This window comes from Aquarana catesbeiana, linkage group LG01 (assembly GCF_042186555.1).
Source record: "Aquarana catesbeiana isolate 2022-GZ linkage group LG01, ASM4218655v1, whole genome shotgun sequence".
Classification (NCBI taxonomy): Eukaryota; Metazoa; Chordata; class Amphibia; order Anura; family Ranidae; genus Aquarana; species Aquarana catesbeiana.
Window position 1 is genome coordinate 63095015 of NC_133324.1, and position 5783 is coordinate 63100797.

The window sequence follows — 5783 nt, forward strand, 5'->3', positions numbered from 1 at the left end:
AGTGTGTTAGCAAACTTTACAGTGCAAAACATGAACACAATATATATTAATGAGCAACGTCATGTATCAATCGTACATATATGCAACTGTGTGTGTATATATACATATATATATATATATATATATATATATATATATATATATATATATATATATATATATATATATATATATATATATATATATATATAGATATAGATATATATATAGATATATATATAGATATATATATAGATATATATAGATATAGATATATATACACATACAGTATGTGTGTGTTAGCAGCTGGTAAGGACATAATGAGAGAGAGAGGGAGAGAGAGAGGGAGAGAGAGAGAGAGAGAGGTGGATGGGCATAAGACTGAGAAGAGGGAGGAAGGAAAGAAGAAAGAAAGAAAGAAAGAAAGAAAGAAAGAAAGAAAGAAAGAAAGAAAGAAAGAAAGAAAGAAAGAAAGAAAGAAAGAAAGAAAGAAAGAAAGAAAGAAAGAAAGAAAGATGGGTGAGCATAAGAGGGAGGAAAGAATGAAGGAAGAAAGAAAGAAAGGTAGGTGGTTGAGAAAGAAGCCAGTTGCAAAGAAGAAGAGAAACGGATAGAAGGAAAGTCAATGAGACATAGAGAAGGGGGAGAGTACGTTAGAAATGTAAAATAAACTTAATGATACTGGGTAAATTACACCAAAACCTAAAAGCCCCCCCCCCCCCCCCTTTACTAAACATAACATAGACATAGGACTCATAGGACTCAGGCTTGTGCCTTGACCGGGTCCTTATTTGCTGGCTGTAGAGAAGGGAGCAGGCTGTGCCCAGGGGGTGCCCAGGACAGGGGCACTATGAATGGGTGGACTGGCTGTGTGTAGCTGGGCCAGCAGCAATGGGTGGGGAGTGTGTTCTCCTCTGTGCTCTTCTCCTCCCCCCTCTGGAAGTGTAGACATAGGCTGTGATAGGGTAATAGATTGCAGTGCTGAGTGACAGGAGGCGGTGAGGACTCAGTGACCCCCTTTGGAGGAAAGTGAGTGTAGTGGAGATCCCAGGAAGCAGACAGAGGGTGACACCAATGGGACAGCAGGAGCTGAATGTGTGGGATGTGATGTCTCCTGTGCAGGACTAGAGCAGCCCACCTTCCTCCCCTGTGATCAGGTATGTACTCCTCCCTATCCCTCCCTACCTACCTTCCAGGACCCCTCACTCCCTCCCCGGACCGCCTGCCCAGCCTGTGTCAGCGCCTCTAATTGCCAAGATTGATCTCTGCTATTTACACGCCGGATTCTAATTGAAGGCTGGATTGTGCCGCAGCTCGCCCCCCTGACCGGGCACATCGAGGTAATTGTGGCTAATTTGCTGCGCCAAAAGATTAATAGCCCGGGCTGGCCCGATTTGATTAAGTCAATTAATCTCTGATTACAGTGCTCAAGTGTCATTTGGCACTCGCAGGCCAGCAGCTCAGGTGTTCCTTGTCGCTGGAGAGCCCCAGCAAGAGGAGCCGGGGAGCGGATCCTAGGCGCAGCTCCATACACCCTGCAGCCTGCGGATCCTCCTAGGCATGACTCCGGGTGTCACCCCCTACCTCACTCATTGTGCTTCTCCGAAAAGGAAAATCATTTACTATTGTGGAACTTTTATGAAGATATCATTTACATGTTGTTTTATTCACTGCTTTTTCACTGTCTTGTCTGTATGATAGATAGATAGATAGATAGATAGATAGATAGATAGATAGATAGATAGATAGATAGATAGATAGAGTGTTTATAAATACATAGCTAGATTTATATATATATATATATCATAGATAAGTATTATTTATTAGCATCTTTATATATATATATATATATATATATATATATATATATATATATATATATATATATATATATATATATATATATATATAATTTTACACTATATTTTTTATATTATGTATGCACAGGATTTATTTACTGCCAACAGTTTGTGCAGAACTTATTATTAACAATTAAAGGGAGATAGTACAATTACATTACTACTCAATACCTGAGGGTTAGGAGGGCCTTGCTCCTGAGAGCTTACAATCTAAAATAGTGTATTTGCACACACACAATTTATTTACACACACATTCCCTGTGCCTATATGAATGTGTATATGTCTCCTATGTATGCACATACCTAGCAATCTATTCTTGTGGCTGACAATCCAGTTTGCATGTCATTTGGTCTTTAATACACATACAAGATGTCTTCAGACAGAATTTCCCCGACCAGTATAAGATGTATTCTGACTGGGTGCAATGAATACTTTGCATGTTTTTTAGGGTGTTTTTTTTTTTTTTTTTTTTGTTTATTTTGGTCCTGGTGTTAATGTTGGCTTAATGTGGAAGCCTAAATATCCTTTTAGGCAGTGTTTTGGGAATCCCTATGTACTTAGCAGTGTGTGCAGGAGAAATAGTCAAGTTGTGGCTCCATGCACACTGTCTTAAAAAACATTGCTTCTACAGGAGTTTTGTGTTCTGCTTGTAGAAGCAGCTCAATGTTATCCTATGTGTCCATGCACATTAGGATGTTAAGAGGCATATTTTGAATTTAAAGTTTAGAAGCAGTAAAAAAACCTTCTGGTTTGTGTTTCTGATTGGCGCTTGGAGGCAGAAAAAAAAGTAAAACTCTTCTAAACTAGTTTAAACTTTGTACAAAAAATGCTCCATCTGAGCGTTTTTTACTCCAAACAGACGTTTTTTTAAGCCCAGTTTGCATACAACCACAATGGATGTTTATGTGCACTGTCCATTTATCACTACTCTGTATACTATGGCAGGTCGCTTTCCATTCAGCACCACTCCATCTGTATACTATAGTAGATCGCTTTCCATTCAGCACTACTCTATCTGTATACTATGGTAGATCGCTGTCCATTCAGCACCACACGGTCTATGGTAGGTCGCTGTCCATTCAGCACCGCTCCATCTGTACACTATGGTAGGTCGATGTCCATTCAGCACTACTCTAACTGTATATTATGGTAGATCGCTGTCCATTCAGCACCAGTCTATGGTAGGACGCTGTCCATTCAGCACCACTCCATCTGTACACTATGGTAGGTCGCTGTCCATTCAGCACTACTCTATCTGTATACTATGGTAGATCGCTGTCCATTCAGCACCAGTCTATAGTAGGACGCTGTGCATTTAGCGCCACTCCATCTGTACACTATGGTAGGTCTGTCCATTCAGAACTATGCAGTCGATATACTATGGTAAGTCGCTGTTCATTCAGCACCACTCCATCTGTACCCTAGGGCAGCTTGCTGTCCATTCAGCACCACACAGTATACAAACTATTGTAGGTCACTGACCATTCAGCACCACACAGTCCATATTCAATATCATAGGCCCAATATCACAGCTGGCTGTCCATTCACCACCCTCCAGCCCCTGTACTCTGGCAGTCCTCTGTATACTCAGCACCATACAATCTGTACATTTTACAAGATAGTTTTCTGGACTACACAGTCCATAGAATGTACATCTCCCTGCACTTCACACCATGCACCCCATACCTTGCAGACTGCAATTCACTCCAATCCCCCTTACTGCTTTCCTGCCAAATCATTCCTGATCATTATTATTATTATTATTTAGAGTTACTGCATTATGTATTTAACATTACTATTACAACACGTCTATTACAGGTCCGACAAATGGGAAACAAATTGACACTGTTTATAGGTGTATTTATCTACATTCCTTAAGGTCTTTCTCAGTTGCTGTAATAGGTATATTGTACTGGATGCTATATATATCATGCAGAGTTTGTGCGTTTGAGGCTTATTTTGAACTTTTATATATATTCTGTACCTTTTAAGCAATGTTACCGCTGTCAAATGTGTGGCATGTTATAGAACAACGTAATATAATGGTTCCAAAACATGGAACTACGATATATTTATGTTTTATAACCATTTTATAACTATAAGTTTGTAACCTTTTTTTTCTGCCAAATTAAAGTCCACCTGTATGATTTGGTAATGTGCATTTTAAGACAAGGTACAAAAAAAAGTATAAAATCTAGTGAAAAAAAAAGGTATCAAATGAAAAATATAAACTAATACAAGTAAAGTAAATAAAAAAAGAACAGTAAAATTTATATATATATATATATATATATATATATATATATATATATATATATATATATTAAAATCATACACAAAAAGGGATAAGGCTAAGATTCCTTCAGAATCTACCTGGGCTTCTTGAGAAAATGGGTTAATTATTGTGCTATCCAGAACTATAATTTTGTAGGCAGTTTATATGGTTGAATATTCAATATTTGAATAGATACAATTAGAAGGATATTCTCAGCTGCATTGAAATAATTGTGAATCCACAAAGGGAGAGTATAGAAACTTTCAGAGTGAACTCCTCTCTCCTGTTTAATTGATGATGCTCCTAAATGCAGGAAGTTATGGACACACCTATCAATAATACATATCTTCCTGTAAGAAAATACCTAAGGCAATGAGGCATTCGCAAGGAATCTTCTTTTAGGAGAGCAAAGACATGGACAAAGTCTATCAGAAAGTGCCCAGTTTAGGGTGGGGAGATTGTTCTGAGAATAATGTGTAAGTACATCTCACAAAATACACAAGGAAAACTCTACAGTGAATTCAAAGCAGTCATTAGTAGTCAGCTTTAAGTGATTGTGAACAGTAAGTAAGGAACTCTCTTGATTGTAATACTCGCTGCAAAGCAATAATATCCCAGTAGGTGGTCATCAGTAATGATAGATGTTTGTTTATAATGTCAGCTTTGGAGCTGCTTTTGGAAAGCAAATGATGCTTTTTTTTTTCCCTCTCCCCCATCCTACTGCAATAGTCTGTAATTTGTTCAGGCGCAACGTGCACCTATCAACAAATAAATCCAATTCTTCCTCTACAAAGCTCTCAATCCAACTTAGTAATTAACTTTGTATTGTAGCACTCCAAGAATAAGCATCTGTCTTCTTAATTGTTACTTAGTAACTCTCGTTCCTGGTAGAAACTCTGTTGCATCTTCATTATTAACTTTTTTCTTATTTTTATTTTTTTAATCAAGTACCACTCTAATCTCTGCTAACAAAAAAAATACCCCCCTTGGGCACGATTGCAAATATTGTATAGCCTTTTAAAACTGTAAGGTTTCAAAGGATTTTAAAGAATGAAAAATTGCTGTGGGGTTTTTATTACATATCTCCAAAAAAATTAAAAAAAAACTTCACCACTGGAAGGGATGAATTCTGCTGGGTCTATAAAAACACCCCAAATTGAGCACTTCATATTGAAAAAAAATACATTCATTGAAATCTTTTAAAATGAAGAATAGGAATAGGCTGTTCTGGGTGGAATCCCAGTTCTGGAATCGGTCATAAAAATTGAGATGGTTTAGGGGCACATCTTTTTTCTTTTTTCCAGGCAAAAGGCTCTGGTTTGGGGGTCGATGGGAGATTCCAAGTGTTTAGATGCCCTCTTCAGCTTTGCTTTTGTTAAAACTGACCAGGGGTTATTGATAGTGACAGACAAACCCTCAAGTGCTGTGTTTAAATGAGACCAAGGCTTTTCCAGATGGGACCATCTCAATTGCAAATATCCTGCATTGTATAGGACAGACATTGAACACCCTGTTACAAGCACAATATAATTAAAAGCCCAGAAATAAAGGCAACCCAACTAGAATCAACGTAATTGGGTAATTTTGGATCACTTAACCTGCAAGGTGCCTGGGAAAAAAAATTAACTATTAAGACCTTCCATAGAGCTAAATAGTTAGATGGAACTCT

General features: G+C 37.9%; 1 protein-coding gene across 2 annotated transcripts in view; it reads left to right on the forward strand.

Annotated features, from left to right (window-relative positions):
- The first annotated feature begins 211 nt into the window (after positions 1-211).
- Positions 212-5783, forward strand: part of SKOR2 (SKI family transcriptional corepressor 2) — a 75319-nt gene continuing 69747 nt past the window's right edge. For both annotated transcript variants that reach the window (XM_073619385.1, XM_073619366.1), the window contains exon 1: positions 212-1136. The gene's annotated coding sequence lies outside the window, so the exon portion shown is untranslated. The remainder of the gene's footprint in view (positions 1137-5783) is intronic.